The sequence below is a fragment of the Euphorbia lathyris genome, chromosome 6, assembly GCF_963576675.1.
Source record: "Euphorbia lathyris chromosome 6, ddEupLath1.1, whole genome shotgun sequence".
NCBI lineage: Eukaryota > Viridiplantae > Streptophyta > Magnoliopsida > Malpighiales > Euphorbiaceae > Euphorbia > Euphorbia lathyris.
In genome coordinates this window covers 42,773,172-42,789,964 of record NC_088915.1, presented here as the reverse complement: position 1 = coordinate 42,789,964, position 16,793 = coordinate 42,773,172, and the positions used below count along the sequence as shown (strand labels likewise).

The window sequence follows — 16,793 nt, the reverse complement described above, 5'->3', positions numbered from 1 at the left end:
CGGCCCTTTTTAACGGGCCGATGCAAATATCCATTAAACTATTTGCATCGGTCCTTTGTAAGAGACCGATGCAAATAGTGTTAGTATAAATTTAGAAATTTAATAAAATAGGAGGGGGGTATTTTGTAATTTATTGGGTCAATTTATGAATTATGAAAGTTAAGTACAAATTTGTATTCTAGGGTTACTCTTCTCGTTTGCAGCCGGCCTTCTCATCTTTCTTTCTCAAATCCCTGCCTCCGCCTACCATCGATGATGAACTTTGGGAGCTCCGGTCAAGCTTCCGCTGTTTTCTGTTCCATCCCTTCTTCTTCTTCTTCTTCTTCTTCTTCTTCTTCTTCCTCCTCTGTTCTTTTCCATTTCCCCCCCAAAAAAATGACAAACAAAAATGGAGTTCCTGCACAGTCGATTACAGAGTTGGATTAATCTAACTTGATTCTCTCTTTTCTTCTCATCCTACCAAAGCTATGCATTAGGTTGATTCTATGAGAGATTCTTCTCCTACTCGTCTCAAGGCGTCCTTTCATCTTCTAATCAAGACTCTGCTCGCTTCCTCGCTAACTTAATCCTCCTCCTGGTTTGATAACTACTCTAACTTCGCCTGTTTCGTTAATAGGTAAAACCTTGTAGTGACCTAGATTTGAACGGGAAGTGCACTTTGATTTCTGAACAAATGCCTAAGGTTCATTATTTAGTTTTAATCAATTTGATTCTTCTTTTTCAGATTTCAGCTTCTTTTCTCCAGGAAGTGTCGCTTTTGTTTAATCGGCAAGTTTCACTACAAATAGAAGAGAAGGTTAATGGTTAGCTTCAACAAGTGAAGGAGCTACAAATTGGCTAGGAAGATTCTTATGGAGCTTCAACAAGTGAAGGAGCTAAAAGTTCAGAATTGTTTGTCGAGGTAATTCCTCGAAATTTTAGAAGTCAGTAAGAAATTAGTCTTATGTCATGTATTTTGTATTCCATTAAGGACTGATCTAACATAATCCCTGTCAATTTGGTTCCTTGTTTGCACCTCCTAAGCTCCACCAGCATCTACTCGAAACCAAAGGTAGTGCTAATATTGGATGGTTGTGTGTATGGAGTCTTTCAGTGGAACCAAATTAACAATGTCGGATCTGCCATTAATAGAGTCTGAAATTTATGTATCTGAAAACGTTAGTTCTAACATTGCACGGTTTTGTTCACTCCCAATCATGGTAATAGTAAGTTTTGTGCTTAACCCTTTATTTATCTATTTGTTTGTCAGCTAAATATTGAAATATGATTTTTTTTTCTTGAAGATTCTATCCGTTTTAAAGACGGGAAAACTCTCTTATCCATTGTTAAGCATCAAATGTTTGACTCTGGATTGTCCTTATTTTAAGCATAGTTTGGGAATTGTAAATGCACTCAGATGTTCACCTGCTTTTGAGAGATTAGTTATAAAGCTGGATGTCAATCAGGTAAAATTTGTATGAGTAACTTGTGGATTGCACTTCGATTGTTATAACTTTCTAGGCGTATAGTTTAAATAATGTTTTAAGTCTCTCTTTCATGGGTTTTGTATGTTTTAAATTCTATGTAAATTTCAGACAAATGCGTGATTATTTTATGCTTGGATTAATCATGGGCTTGATTGAAGTTTTATGCAGTTATTTTTACGCTAATGGCGGAGATGTTGAGAATTTGGTAGCATTGTTGGATTCTATGATTAGGAGCTCGATTGAGTATGAACAGGTACACCTAATTGATCCTTATCTTTCAGTTTGTATGAATATTCACTTTGATTGGGTTTTACATGCTTAGTTCTACTCTACAAATTACAAAATCTGAAATCTATTGAGTCTGCTTATCTATAGGGATGAGATGGAGTGAGTAACATGAACTGAAATACTGATATGCTCTCCCTTCTCTGTTCCAAGAATGGGGTTTCTCCTTTTGTTGTTGGTGCGTATAATAGGCTCACTAGAATCCTGTTGAATTGGAGATAGATAGTTAGCAGATTGATGGATGCTAGTGCTACTCGATTCTAGTTTTATCACTAGTACCTTATCTTTGGTTTCAAACTCACAACAAACAGCAAATAGGAGAAATTCTACAATACTCACCCGACTAATTAATTTATAACAGTTGTACATATTTATTTCTTTACACCAATCATCTACTATGGAGTGGTAAAACATCTCTCTTTTCATTTGTCGGGTCTATTACTAGCGCATAGAGAGGAATATGTGGATACTTTTACACAGACAAGAAATGGAAATGAACTTTACACTGCTTGTATAGGATTATATACCCGACCATTATTTTTAGCAGGAGAGATTCTAGCATATTTCATCACACTCAGGAAAAGAAAAACGACTAAGCTATGCTCCTTATATTGAATCTATGCTGTCATCGAACTAATAGTGGAAACAGTGCTTAGAAAGTCTTGTGCTAACATTTAAAGAGGTTTGTAGGGGATGGGGATTAGGTGTAGGTCTGTTAGCTCTTCACTTCTTATAATGTAATCCATCTCTTAATCTGCATTTCATGTGTATGAATGGAACACTTCATTTCAATTTGTTGCTGATATTTGTTATAAAAATGTTAATTTCCACTATCCATCTCTTTTGCATATGGTCATATGAAAAGAGATGCTTCAAGATGTGAGGAAAGCTCATGATTGAGATTGCTGCATGACAAAAGAGATGCATGGCTGGGTCCTTGGATTCCTGGAAGGTAGACATTTCAGACTTGAATAATCTTATTCCTTCTCAAATCCCGGCTTATTCCTTCTCATTGACATTACTCAGTTAAGTTCTGTCAACTGTAGGTGGAGGGAGAAATCAGAACTTAACGGAGTAATAGGAATGACGTGTCCAATCCGTTATGGAGGCCTAAAGTGATACTTTTTTAAACGTTAAGCCTGTATTGGTGCTATTTTGTACGTGAAGCCTAAATTGATACTTCCCAAAAACCATAGACCTGTTTTGGTACCTTATCCCTTAACATAATGTTGTTTTGTTTCAGATTTATTCATTGAAAAGGATTATCAGAAAATTTTACAGTGAAAATCCGAAAGAATCAAATTGCATTAGTAAAATTGTGAACATGAATAACTTTGATAGGTTAGCTAATCTGATAAAGACCCTTCAGTTGTAGCTTACATTGTTCATGGAGGTTCATTAGATGAAGAACATCTTATGTTTGTTCATTTTTATAAAAAAGATTTACAGCAAAATTCAGGAAAGTATCAAATTTGATGCTTAATCATAATGTTGCAGGTTCATTAAGCCAACAATCTTGTTAAATCCTCCACTTGATTCTCAACTTATGACAGAAGACATCTTTAGCCCCTTACTTCCAATTATTACAGTAAGTTCGATTCACAAGTCGCTATTCAGTAACCCGTGATTCAGTTGAATCGATTATTTACATATATGTTGTTTAATTAATGCAGATGAATGAGAGTGAAGAAAGCATAGAATTAATAAACAAGAGGCCAAAACCATTGGTGCTATATGTGTGCACAAAGGACGAAACATATATGTGTGCACAAAGGATGAAACATTTAAGAAACGGATAGTAACACAAACATCTCCAGGAAGTGTGGTTTTCAATGATACCATGGTCCAGGTGAGCATATATTATATGACCTTATTAAATAGTACTACTTGTTAATTTTGTATGGTTTTCTAATTCATGTTTAAATGAATGCAGTTTATATATGATGAATTGCCATTTGTATGAGTTGGGAATAATGGATATGGAAAATACCATGGAAAGTTAAGTATAAATTGGGATTTTAGTGTTAATTTATCATTGCAGCTGCCTCTCATCTCCATGTTCTCCTTCACACGGCTGCTTTTTTTTATATCTCCCACTACTTCATTTTCTTCTTCTTTCTACTTCTCGTCTTCCGGCGTTTAGTCTCCTCCTGTCAACGGTGTTCTCCTCCTGCGACGGTGACTCTCTTGACTGAAATGTTTAATCAGGAAAAACAACGTGGATCAGTCGGAATATCATTAGATGTTATATTGTTTACTCGATTAACCAATCAGACAGCAGCTATTCCGCCTCCGCCAGAGATTAGGTGCAGGCATCGTTGAATTACATCGGAGCTTGATTGTTGTGATCTTCTGTATGTATTTAAGCGGTATGAGCTTTTGATTATTTTTTTTCCATAGTTAACTTTTGATTATTTATAATTTGATTTTTGCAACTAATCTCTTGCCCCTTTCATACCAATATGAAAAATTAGAAGTTTAGTTCCTGTCTGCCTTGGCAATGAAATTTGGGGTTATTTTGCATTAAAATGATTCATTTACCATTCAATTATTAACAAATTTCAACTATTTTCTATGGTGGCTAAATATTGTAACATTGAATTAGAATAATGGGGGTACTAATGGTGATTTGATGTACAGGTAGGATATTCATCATCCACTCAATCTGGAATAATGGAGGATTTGTCTCTCTTTGTAGCAAAGGTGAGCCACATTCTATTTGATGGAGGATTTATGATGTAAAACAAAATTAGATCTAAATTGTTAGTTTTAGTTTAGATAAAAGATTAATCAAGAATACATTTATATGTCTTATCTTTGTTTTAGTTTAGATCTAAATTGTTAGTTTTAAGGCTCATCAGCTTTGGGCTTGTTGCTCAGAAGCAGAGTTGGAGAGTGCTGGTGAAGTGAGTTAATCGATTGTTTTATCTCTTGACAAATTTTGTTATGAAAGATGGTTAATGATTTTGTTTTTTTTATTGGTACCTAGTATTCTTGCAAATTTGTTGTGATGTTCATATTAATTATGATCCAGGTGCTTATTGCTGGGAAATTTTAGCTTGATGGATTGTGATTTCTTCACAAGGAAGCTGCCTGACCCGGATGATGATGTTTATGATTTTAGGGAGGTCGGTAGAGCTATGCTTTTAGTTTTGTTAGAATTTTGTTGCTTATATTTGCATTATATTTCATCTATATTTTCATTATCATTTTTTTTTTCTTTTTGTTTGCTGCAGATGTATGTTACTCCATCTAACACTGATATTTATGCTATTTTGAGGATCCTCGCTCCAATGCCGGAAAAGGTTTTTGTAGATTTTTGGAAGCATAAGACAATATTAGAGCTCCATTCAATCCAAAATAAATTTTTTTTTAAATGAAAAAGCATCATTTGCATCGGCCCTTTAAAAGGGCCGATGCAAATGAGACCGCATTTGCATCGGCCCTTAAAACGACCGATGCAAATGAAGTCCCATTTGCATCGGCCCTTTTAAAGGGCCGACGCAAATGGGGTCTCATTTGCATCGCCCCTTTGAAAGGACCGATGCAAATGCGGTCTCATTTGCATCGGCACTTTTAAAGGGCCGATGCAAATGCTTTGACCATTTGCGTCGGCCGTCGGCCGATGCAAATGCTTTGACCATTTGCGTCGGCCGTCGGCCGATGCAAATTCATTTGCGTCGAGACCTTTTGTATCGCCTAAAAAATGATACAAATGGCCCTAAACGGCCGATGCAAATGGCCTTTTTTCCACTAGTGTGAGTTCATCATACTTGTAGGTGGTTAAGTCTTGAGCTTCCTCAACAGCAGTTTTCTTGGCTTGCCAGCTTTTAGGAAGACTCCTCAGTATCTTTTTGACTTGCTCTTCCTCAGTAAAGATCTTGCCAAGTCTCTTGAGCTCGTTGATTATGTTTGTGAATCTTGAGTTCATGTCAGAGATTCCTTCATCATCATTCATTTCAAATAGCTCGTACAACCTCATGTGTTGGTTCACCTTGGACTCCTTAACTTTGTTGGTTCCTTCGTAGGTGACCTCCAGTTTCTTCCAGATCTCCTGCGCTGACTCACAACCTGAAATCTTGTTGTACTTTGCAGCATCTAACGCACAATGAAGCATGTTTATAGCCGAAGCATGATTTTGTAGCTTCTTGAGATCATCTTCTGTCCACTTAGTCTCAGCTTTAACAACCGTTTGGCCGTCAATAGTTTCAACAGGAACAGATGGGCCTTGGACTATAGAAAGCCATGCACTCATATTTGTTGCCTCAATGAAATTTTTCATTATGTTCTTCCAAAAGGTATAGTTAAACCCGAAGAACAGAGGAGGCCGAGTAATGGACAGTCCCTCAGGTAAAATTTGAGTTGTCTGATTTCCTGGAAGGAAACGAGTGCTGTTCTCAGCCATTGAGGGGTTCAGCTCAAGATAGTTATATCTTGCTCAGTGAGCTTTTAAGCTCTGATACCACTTGTTGGTCCCGTATAACGTGACAAGGTTAGTTCCAAGGGGGGGGATAGGAACTAATTTAAAATTTTGTCCGTTAAGGCTGACTTCTTTTCTTAAGAAAAGATTTACACAGCGGCGCTAAGTAGTTTTAAGACACAAGCTTAGTCAACTGGTGACTAAGACTGTTTCTTTCTTTGAGTCAGGAGATAGCACTTTGAGTCTATTCCTGAGCTCAGCTTCTTAGTGCACTCAACTCAGCGTGAGTTCGTTACTTAGTCAGTTTTATAGCAAGCAATATATAAAGGAGTTTAAGGGTTAGAAATATGTTACTCAGCAGACATATCCTGGTTCGACCTCTCCGCCTACGTCCAATCCCCGGAACGCGTTCCGAGCTTTTTGAATTCTCTACTGAGCTCTTTAAAGGTAGAGCACGAAACCTTTTACAATAGAAGCTGAGTATACAAGAGTACCTTCCTCTATACCTCTACTCACTCCTATAACTACCGCTGAGTACTATAACCAAGTACTCAGCTTCTCCTTTCTATTCTTTTAGAAATGATAAAGTGTTTGTCCTAAACAACAATTGCTAAGACACTTTAGATGAATGAAATCACTCTAGACTTTTACACAATGATTGGAAATTGGTGTAAGATTTTGCTTTGCTTTTCTCACAGAACTTCAAGTATGAATTTGGTCAGCGTTCCGACTAATTGAAGATCTGCATCGAATGAAGCAATTGAGAGGCCTTTATATAGTGACACTTCAAGCACCGGTAATTTCGAATTTCGAAATAACCGTTGGAGGCTAACAGCTTCCTGTCGTTGTCACTCAAGACGTGCTCAGTGTCGTTGGCCAATGAGATTCTTGCATCTTCTGTCTACGGCAGTGCTCAGCAGCTTTTCATCAAAAAAACAGAATGTTTCGACATTTATGGCAAAGTCTTCCAGACAGCTTCCTGCGCCTTCTGAACTTTACCCAAAGTATAAATACTTTGTCTATAAGTTGGTTCTGTTCTGCCGCTGACCTGACTGCATTGTCGCTTAACTCAGCAGCTTCCTCTTGAAGTTTTTGTTAGAAGGCTTCTTGATCCTTCTTCATGCTGAGTCGTCGTTTCACTTGATACGACTGCGTTTTATCTTCTTGGGCCGTGAGGTCTTGATCTGTTGACTTGGGCTTGACTTACACTTATGGGCCTTTAGGCTTTTTATCTTAATGTCTTATAAATCAATAAACTCAACATTGAACAAACACATTAGTGTGAATAAATCAAAGCATTTAAATGTATTAGAATATTTTTTATCATTTACTTAAATAATTTTGTGAAATCAAAATCATGTGGAAATGTGTTTCAACACTTTTCCCCCTTCTAATGGTAAAACTTACATATTAGTCGCCATAGATTATGTTTCGAAGTGGGTTGAAGCAATTGCAACCTCGATGAACGATTCTAAAGTTGTTGGTTTTCTTGAAGATATATTTTGTAGGTTTGGTTGTCCTAGAGTCATTGTAAGTGATGGCGGTACCCATTTCATAAACCCAACTTTTGATATACTTATGAAAAAATATGGAGTACGCCACCGCGTGTCAATGCCATACCATCCTCAATCGAATGGTCAGGCAGAGATATCAAATAGAGAACTCAAATGGATTCTAGAGAAAACAGTTTCGTCTTCAAGAAAAGATTGGTCTTGTAAACTCAACAATGCGTTATGGGCATATCGTACTGCATTTAAAACACCAATAGGAATGACGCCATACCGATTAGTGTATAGGAAAGCATGTCATTTGCCAGTCGAATTAGAGCATAAAGCCTATTGGGCTATTAGGGAACTTAACTTTAATTTGCAACAAGCAGGTAAGAAACGTTTGCTCAACTTAAATGAGTTAGATGAGTTACGTCATCTATCTTACGAAAATGCGAAAATATATAAAGAAAAAGTGAAGAAATGGCACGACGCCAAGATTAAAGTCAAAAGCTTTAACATTGGGGACAATGTGCTGTTATGTAATTCACGACTCTGTTTATTTCCAGGTAAACTTAAGTCCAGATGGACAGGACCATATCTAGTCATTAAAGTATTTGACTATGGCTCTTTAGAACTTGAAGGACCTGACGAAGTTCGTTTCAAAGTTAACGGTAATAGATGCAAAATCTATTACGAAAATGTTTCAAACAAAGAAATTGCGTTCGTAACGCATTTTTCTAAAGATTAATTCATTTAAATTTAATGTACTTTATTTTTATTTTATTTTGTTTTGTTTTGTTAGTTTTAATTTAGTTTAATGATTTTTTTTTTAAAAATTTTTACACATGCCAATTTTATTATTTTTAATTATTAATAGACTTTATATTAAGATTTAGATGCATAAAAATATGTTTAAGTCGTGCTTTTATTTTAATTTTAGGTCATTAGTTCGAATTAGAAGGAATTTGGTGATTCTCTGCCGAGAATTTGGAATTCTCAGCTGAGAATTCACATTTTCAGAATTGTCCAAACAGGTAAGAAATTTCTGAACTTACCGAGAATTTATATTCTCGGCCGAGAATCAGAAATATAGGGTTTCGACGTCTGATTTCTGCAAGGAAATCAAGGTGTCGCGACCGAGAATTGGGATTCTCGGTCGCGACACGGGTGTTTTCTGCACCATCAGACATGTTTCTTCTTCATCCTGCAGACATAGCCTTTCAAACTCGAAAAATTGAATTTCTTCAACATTTTGAGGTATGATTTTATGCCTTTTCGTATCAAAACAACACATCTTTTCGTCCTAAAATCCTATAAATAAATCTTAGAGGGTCAGAGTTCTGTTACAGTATTTTCTTTTCATTTTTGTCAGAACAAAATTCTGATTTTTCTCAAACACTCCATTACTAGAAAAGTTGCAGAACCATTCTTCTTCTTCACAAAACCATGACTACCAAACACAAATCCCCTAAGAAAATTGTTGCTTCGAGCAATAAGCGTCCCGACTTATCCAAACGATATGGTGCGCCATTTCCTATCTTTAATCATGATGAAGGCAGGCGCTACTATAGGCTTCGTTACAAATTCTTCGTTGGAATGCTATATATGGATGAGTTTTTAAATAAACAACTCGGCATAAGCGATGACATGAGTCGCTATTTGGAAAGATTGGGATGGACAAAATTCGCCAACATGCGGTTTCCTATAATTGGCGACTGGATTCTCGAGTTTTTCTATAACGTTCGTTTTGTTAACAAACGGATGGTGCGTCTCAGTTTTCATCGAGATGGCGAAATCTTTACTTTCGGATATCCCGAGTTGCATGCCTGGTTTGGTTTTCCCCCGAGGGATACAATCAAATGTCATCCTGGCAAAGATATGACATCCACTGATATATGGAGAATGCTCACTGGATTTTGGCATTTCAATCCTCGACTCGCCTACAATCAATCCTTTCACTCCAATTCAATGTTGTATCTACATAAATTTCTGTGTCACAGTTTGTTCGGTCGCACATTTAGCAGTGTGGTCCGAGACACCGACTTATATATCCTTGGAGATATATTCCAAGGGAATACAGTTGATTCTTCAAAGATTCTGATGGAGGGTCTTGTTGCCGCTTCTTGATCCAAGGATAAAAAGATTGGATTCGGGAATATAATTTGCGGAATAATTCTCGGTACCAAGGGTACTATTGCTGCTCCTTGGAGTGATGCTGAATCTTTTCCGACACTAGACTATGAGTTTTTAGAATATGAAGGTCTAGTGAAACGTGTTTTTTGAGCAGGCCCGCATTTTCTTTCTGCACCAGAACGTCAAGCTTTCGTGCAATTGAAAATTGATCGCTATAGAGCTAGAGAAATCCCGATTGATAGGGATGAGTATTTAGAGTAGTCTCAATTTGTTTGTTTTCCAATTTGTAATTATGTGTATGTTTTGTATTTAGTAAGTTTTACTTTGTTTTTTTTTATGTTTTGGTAAATTTGTACATATATGTTGATCAATAAGAATTTCAAATCATTTTAGTCCATTATTTTTTGATATTGGTTTATACATATTGGTTCCATTTCCTTTACATTCCTAAATCAATTTATATTAAATCTGTTTCATGTTGACCAATACTACTTATTCTTGCTTATATGAAGATAATAATGCTTATAATGAACTAATATGGCTTTTATTAATTAAACACATATGTTCATACTTTCCTCACATTATATACTTCATCCATTTTTATTGTGTTCAATAAATTAATGTTTAACTCAATTAATTAATGCATGAACTTGTATTTATTTCATTTAACATGATTCATTTAACTTATATGTATAAATGTACATTAATGTTTCATTAAATCTTATTAAGACATTTATTTCTCTTTATTTTCCAATTAATAAGGATAAACCTTTGGTTTTCCTTGTATTTAATGTTTTTCATTTAAGTTTTTAAGTGCAGGTACAGTTTTAATTAGATTTAGGACACAATTAATCAGAAAATTGCACAAACAGAGTCAAAATACACATATAACAGCCACCAGGGACCGATTCTCGGCCGAGAATTGTGAATTCTCGGTAAGTCCAGCGAAAACAGACCGATTTCAGAGCGAAATGCTCTTTGAAATTTGCGTGCCGCGACCGCGGATCGGCATTCTCGGTCGCGACACACGACCTGTAGGCCGATTTAATCCGGATTTTTGACATATTTTGAGCCTATTCCTATTCCTACTCTACCTATACATCTCCCTATTTCACCCTATATAACCCTACTCCTTACACAAACCTCACATCACCTCACTTTTTACCCAATCCCCTACCCTAAACTCTTCCCCATACATTACTTTTCCTCTTCCCAATTTATTCATTACCCTTTCTAATCACTTATCAATTCATTCAATTACACATTGCAACTCCCAACTCATCTTCAAGCTTTGATTTTCTCTCTTTTCATCTCTTCTTCTTCTTCTTTTCAAACCCTAAACACCATTAACATGCCTAGAACAAAGCGTGTTGGTCATAAGCCACAAGTTACGGAGGCTAATCGCCTTAGGGTTCGTTGCGGAGCTTATTTCGACATAGCTTCCGAGGAAGAAGCTAATCGTTTTATTCACTTTTCCCATGCCAACAGGCAGTTCGTGGACATGCACTTCCTTGACTTCGATTCGGTAAGAGAGTTAAATTTCTCTACTCGAATTAATGCTTTCATTGAAACTTTGGGTTGGCAAGCTTTTGTTTCTATACGTTTTCCCCGTCTAACGGAATATGTCATAGAATTTTTGGTCACTTTGACCATGAATAAGAAGAAAACATCAATCTCCTTTAGAAATAATGGTGTGACTTATACCATAGATTATGAGGCTATGGGGAATATGTTTGGTTTCCCTACTAGTGATTTCTATGACAACCCTAAGGATTTTGATAACGACTCAATTTGGAACACTCTTTCGGGTCAAGATTATTTTAACTCGAAAAATACTTCAAGCAAGTTGATTAGGGACAGTTGTGTGTTCTTCTTTCATAAATATCTGAGTTTTTCATTATTTGGTCGTGTTGAGAGCTCCAAAATTCAAGTTGGGGTTTTGTTCGTTTTGGATTGTTTGTTTAAAGGTTTGCGGGTTGATAGCATAGGTATGCTATTTGACAATTTATTTCGTGCTTCGAGGGCTACTACTATTCAAGTACCTCTCGGTAATTTTATCACTGCTATTGTTTTGGGTGCACGGGGTGAATTAGCCGATTATGACATGTCCACCTACCATGGGTATGTTCCGATTTTGGACATTTCGGCTCTTGAGCGGGCTCACTTATTGCTTACTTCGGTTCCTCCCGTTTTTATTTCATATGCTTCCCGTATTGCCAATCTTCGTGGCACTATGGGTGGAGGAGCTTCAAGTTCCCAATTTGTAGGTACCGACGAAGGAGGCGCGGCGGAGGGCGAGAAAGATGCACCGCAAGCACAACCACAACCCCAAGCACCTCAAGATGATGATCCGGTGGATTTAAGGCGGATTTTGAACCAAAACAATTCAAATAATCGCCAAATGAATTTAAGAATTGATGATTTGGTGGAGAATAATATGGTGATGAATGACAACCTCAATACCTTGAGGATAGCGCACAAGTCTACTCGGCATCGGATGCTTTCATTCTTCCATCGCCAAAATATGGAAACTTCACCAACCCCTCCGGATTCCCCGCCTAATGCTTAGGTTTTATCTTTTCTTTTTATTCACTTCTCTTGTTCTGTTATTTTTAGTTTGCTACAATATTTCTTTTTATTATGTTTGGTACAATTTTATTTTCATTTGCTAAATTTATATCTTATTTCGTATGCTTTATTTCGTGCTAATTTTTTTTTATGTTATATCAATTTTTGCACCAATGAGGACATGGTCCAATTTAAGTGTGGAAGGAGATATACATATATCATTTATACATATACGAATAAATGCAACGAATAATATTTTTATGCAATGAATAAGAATAATTTATAAATACAACACTTGTTTTATGCAAATACAACATATATTGCAACACAATTTATTTTAACATTATTTTTTTCATATGTTTAAACTATATTTAACTTATGATTATTTTTAGGTTATCATTATCGTTAGAAATACTATTTCTATACGGGCAATATTTTTCAAATTTTTCACAAATCTCCGATACGATTTTAAGTAAAAACGTCTCGAGTAAAATGTATTTAAGTAAAAATTCTTTATTTTTATCTCTATTTTATATCATGCAATTCATGATACAATAAATCTTATTTTAAATTTTCAATTAGGTTTATAGGCATTAAATTGAACTAACAATTTTAGCTCGGTTTGATTTCGTCTTACATTAACACCAATTGAAGTTTTTAAGGAAACTTTAGTCATAATACATGTTGAATTTTAAGTCAATATAGGATGAATGTGCTATCTTTCTTTTTCCCAAGTTACAAAATTATAATTCATATTAATTAATCAATTAGTTGAATTCTTAACTTTTGGCCACGATTGAGACCAAACTTATCACAATCGAGGTATGAAAGGGAAGAAAATTAAGTGCCGTTTACTTTTGGCCACGATTGAGACCACCCTTATCACAATCGAGGTATGAAAGGGAATGTTTTAAACAAAAATAAGCGTGTTTAAGTTTAAAGTAATGATTGCGTCCAACCATGGCATGGTCGGTACCTCTTAAGCGAACACTAAGCAATAAAATACGTATAAAGTTACGATCAAGACCACCCTTATCTCGGGCGTAACTAAGCAAATAAATTAACCTAAGTACTTATTTAAATTTAATATATCTTATATATTAGTTTAGGTTTGGGAAGGAAATTTTGTGCTTTAAAATGCATTGAGACGAAAGACTCAATAACATGCGTGCTTATTTCGACCCGAATACTTCAGTTTAAAATAAAAGATACAAGACGAATGATATATCGTACTTATACTAGTTAGTTTGATATTTTGCGTATAGATTTGCCATGTGAAGTTAGTCTTTTCGGCTTAACTAATTTAAAAAGGAATACAAAGATATATGTTTTATTTTTATAAAGAGATTAGTTAAAGAATAAATTCAGTGAAATTTTGCTCGGGACTAGCAAAAGATTAAGTGTGGAGATTTGTTAAGCCCAAAATATACCTAAAATATCATTAATATTTTCATCAGTTTTTCTTCGAATTCGTGCAGCTTATGTATATTTTAGAATACTTTTACTTTCGAATATGTTTCTTTCTTGCTAGGTACCTAAATATTTGGTAAAATCCAAATAGGAACGAAAAAAGGTTAAAAACAGAAGAAAAACCCTACAAAAGGAGTCAAAGACGACGAAGATCAAGCACGCCAAAACGAGGACGATGACGAAGTCAAAGACAACGGAAATTACTCCGTGTCGCGACCGAGAATCCTCCATTCTCGGTTGCGACACGCGTCGCCAGCTTCTCCCCTTGACATTTCGAAGGCTAAAATATTTGCTCCCCCATTCTCGGCCGAAAATTTACATTCTCGGCAAGTTTAGAAATTCCTGGAGAGCTATTTATACACATTCATTTTCGACGAAACGCGTTCGTTTGGGTGGATAGAAACGTCCCTTCACATAGGATACGACCCTTCACAACGGACACGACACTTCAATCACGACTCTTCAACATCTATAAATAAAGAGTTGATGGAGAGTTGGAGATATATATAAAAAAGAGAAGATTAGTATAGAATTAATACAGAAATTCTGAGTCAAGCGATTCAGAGTTAGAAGTTCGATTCTGTAAAAAGCAATATGATGTACACACATTGTTTATTAAATAATTACGAATACAGTAGCGTTTAGATTTGTTCATATTAGTTTAAATTTTGGTAGTAGCCGACCGTATCTCTATTACGAAGTTACATCGAGAAGATTTAGTAGAGGATCCGCCCCTGAGCCTAACAAACTCTAACGAAACCCAAGGAAAGGATTGACAACTCGTTCACTTGCAAGCCGTCGAAAGTTTCCAAGCTTCTTGTTCTCTGTAAACTTGTATCAAATTCATATTTCATCTAATAAAGTTCATTCTATTCGATAGATTTTTATGTAGCACTTTGGTAAATGATCCGAAGTGAGTTCTGGTGTTTTCATTATAACGTAGTTGAATTCAAAATCTTTACAAGGAAACTTTGTTGAACACTTAGGCAAATTGATATCATCAGTAGAGTATCAATTTGGTTAAGGTAGCAATCTAACCCGACCGTAGGAGGATTAACTGCAGTTCAAAGCCTTAAAATTAGAGTAATCGACGTTTATTTCATTGTTATAATTTATACAAAGTTTAAAGTTGTTTTCTTTGCTTAATGCAAACAAATACATTTGTTACTTTTCTAAAGAACTAAACGTTTCTGTTTTGTAAATTTATCCCTAAATCAGAAGTGATTTCTAACATTTGTTATACTCTAATCTAATTCTTATTCTAGCAATTTCAAAACCAAATCCAATTAAACGATTTTCCATATTATAAACCTTAAAAGTAAATTTAACCGATTCAAAATAAGTTTTTGTTAAAAAGTGTTCCCTATGGGATCGATATCTTTTATTACTACAAGCGTATACCGTGCACTTGCGGAAATCGCTCAACAACCTGAGAGTGAGAAAGAGTAAACGTATGTTATTCATTTGCTTTAAAGTACATCAATCTAAAATTATAGGTCTTTTTAGTTCATTTTAAATTGCTCCCACTATTTTGCCAAATTAATAGCCCTCCATATTAATTCGAAGAATTTCACAAATCCTTTAGTGAGCTAGGATCCTAACTCCTGAGATTTCACCTTGAGTTTGCTTAACAAGTTAGTCTCATTTGTTAGGTAGATTCATGTAATCAATCACATCTTTAATGTGATTCCTAGGTTATTGGGTTACTAACCACATTAGTAACTAATATGCTATTCATATTAATCCCGATCATATTGCCCATTAGTTTATGATAACATGAGTTTGCTCATCCAATTATCATAATCTAATTTAAGTATTACCCCATATTCATGAAAGAACGATTTTCGATAATTCAGGTGTTACCATAAGACCCCCAAGCTTGAGTTTGCTCAACAACCCAAAGGCCCCCAATACTGTCGGCTGAATTATAATATTAGGGAGGGGCAACCGATTATAATAACTTGTTTATTTACTTAACTTTTAATTAATGAGGGATTTTTATTTTAAGTCTCATAATCTAACTTAGTCTTGATTTGCTTTAGCATACATCAGACACATACATTGGTGTTATGGACATATTATCTAAATTATTCCGTCGAGCCAGAGACGGAATAAAATGCCAAACCTAGGGAAATACTAACTATTACATATTTCTCTTTAGGTCCTCCGTCTTCTCCATGGCGCCTTGAAATTACATATTAATTTCTATACTACTAAAGAAAACTTCAATTAACTTGAAGGAAATTAGATGAGAGGAGAAATTACAATAGATAGTAGATAGGCATGACTCGCATGCCCTATTTCAAAAATACCAAAAGACTAAATAGAGGGTCCAAATATGTCCATAACTCCAAACATACATAGACTCAATTAAATAAATTTAATTGGTTGATTACATAAAATACTTATGTAATATTTAGGTTAATCACATTAACTCATCAAATTAACTTTCATCCAATTTTAATTCTATCAGTTTCGTATCTTCTATATTAACCTATTAGATTAATACAACTATACAAAACTTTATTTATGCATATCCCAATTATTTTGATTTTAATTCATTTAATACCTTTGATTTATAAATAGGTAAAACAAACTTTTAAATAAATTTTTCATTTGATAATCAAAACATAAAACGGTTAATTTCTGAAACTTATATATATATATATATTTAAAACTATTTTATTTTAAAACGGTTTTAAACAAAATAGGCTTTTACTCGTGTCGGGCCCGCAAAGGGGGCCTGAGACCTAAAACTCGCTGCTGCCGTTTAGCAGCAGCGCCGCGACTGGCCTTTGCTGCCTTACGGCAGCGACGTCTAGTCACTAAACGGTTGCTGCCGCGAGGCAGCAACCGTGAACAGTAGTTCGGGTTGCTGCCTCGCGGCGCAACCCGGACTACTGTTCCGTTTTTTTAAATATATATATATATATATCAGTATTAAAACGATTTTCAAAAAAT

General features: G+C 35.4%; 1 long non-coding RNA gene across 5 annotated transcripts; it reads left to right on the top strand.

Annotated features, from left to right (window-relative positions):
- The first annotated feature begins 212 nt into the window (after nt 1-212).
- On the top strand, nt 213-10,189 carry LOC136234135 (uncharacterized). 5 transcript variants are annotated; one of them, XR_010691075.1, is made up of 13 exons: nt 213-616; nt 725-901; nt 1,284-1,445; nt 1,625-1,719; nt 2,617-2,703; nt 2,798-2,957; nt 3,249-3,339; nt 3,425-3,600; nt 3,685-4,120; nt 4,392-4,454; nt 4,786-4,879; nt 4,988-5,056; nt 6,870-10,189. It is a non-coding gene; the product is annotated as an uncharacterized lncRNA (long non-coding RNA). The 5 variants fall into 5 exon arrangements; XR_010691073.1 differs by having other exon boundaries at nt 1,635-1,719; nt 3,425-4,120; XR_010691074.1 differs by having other exon boundaries at nt 2,798-2,908; nt 3,425-4,120.
- The last annotated feature ends 6,604 nt before the right edge of the window (nt 10,190-16,793 follow it).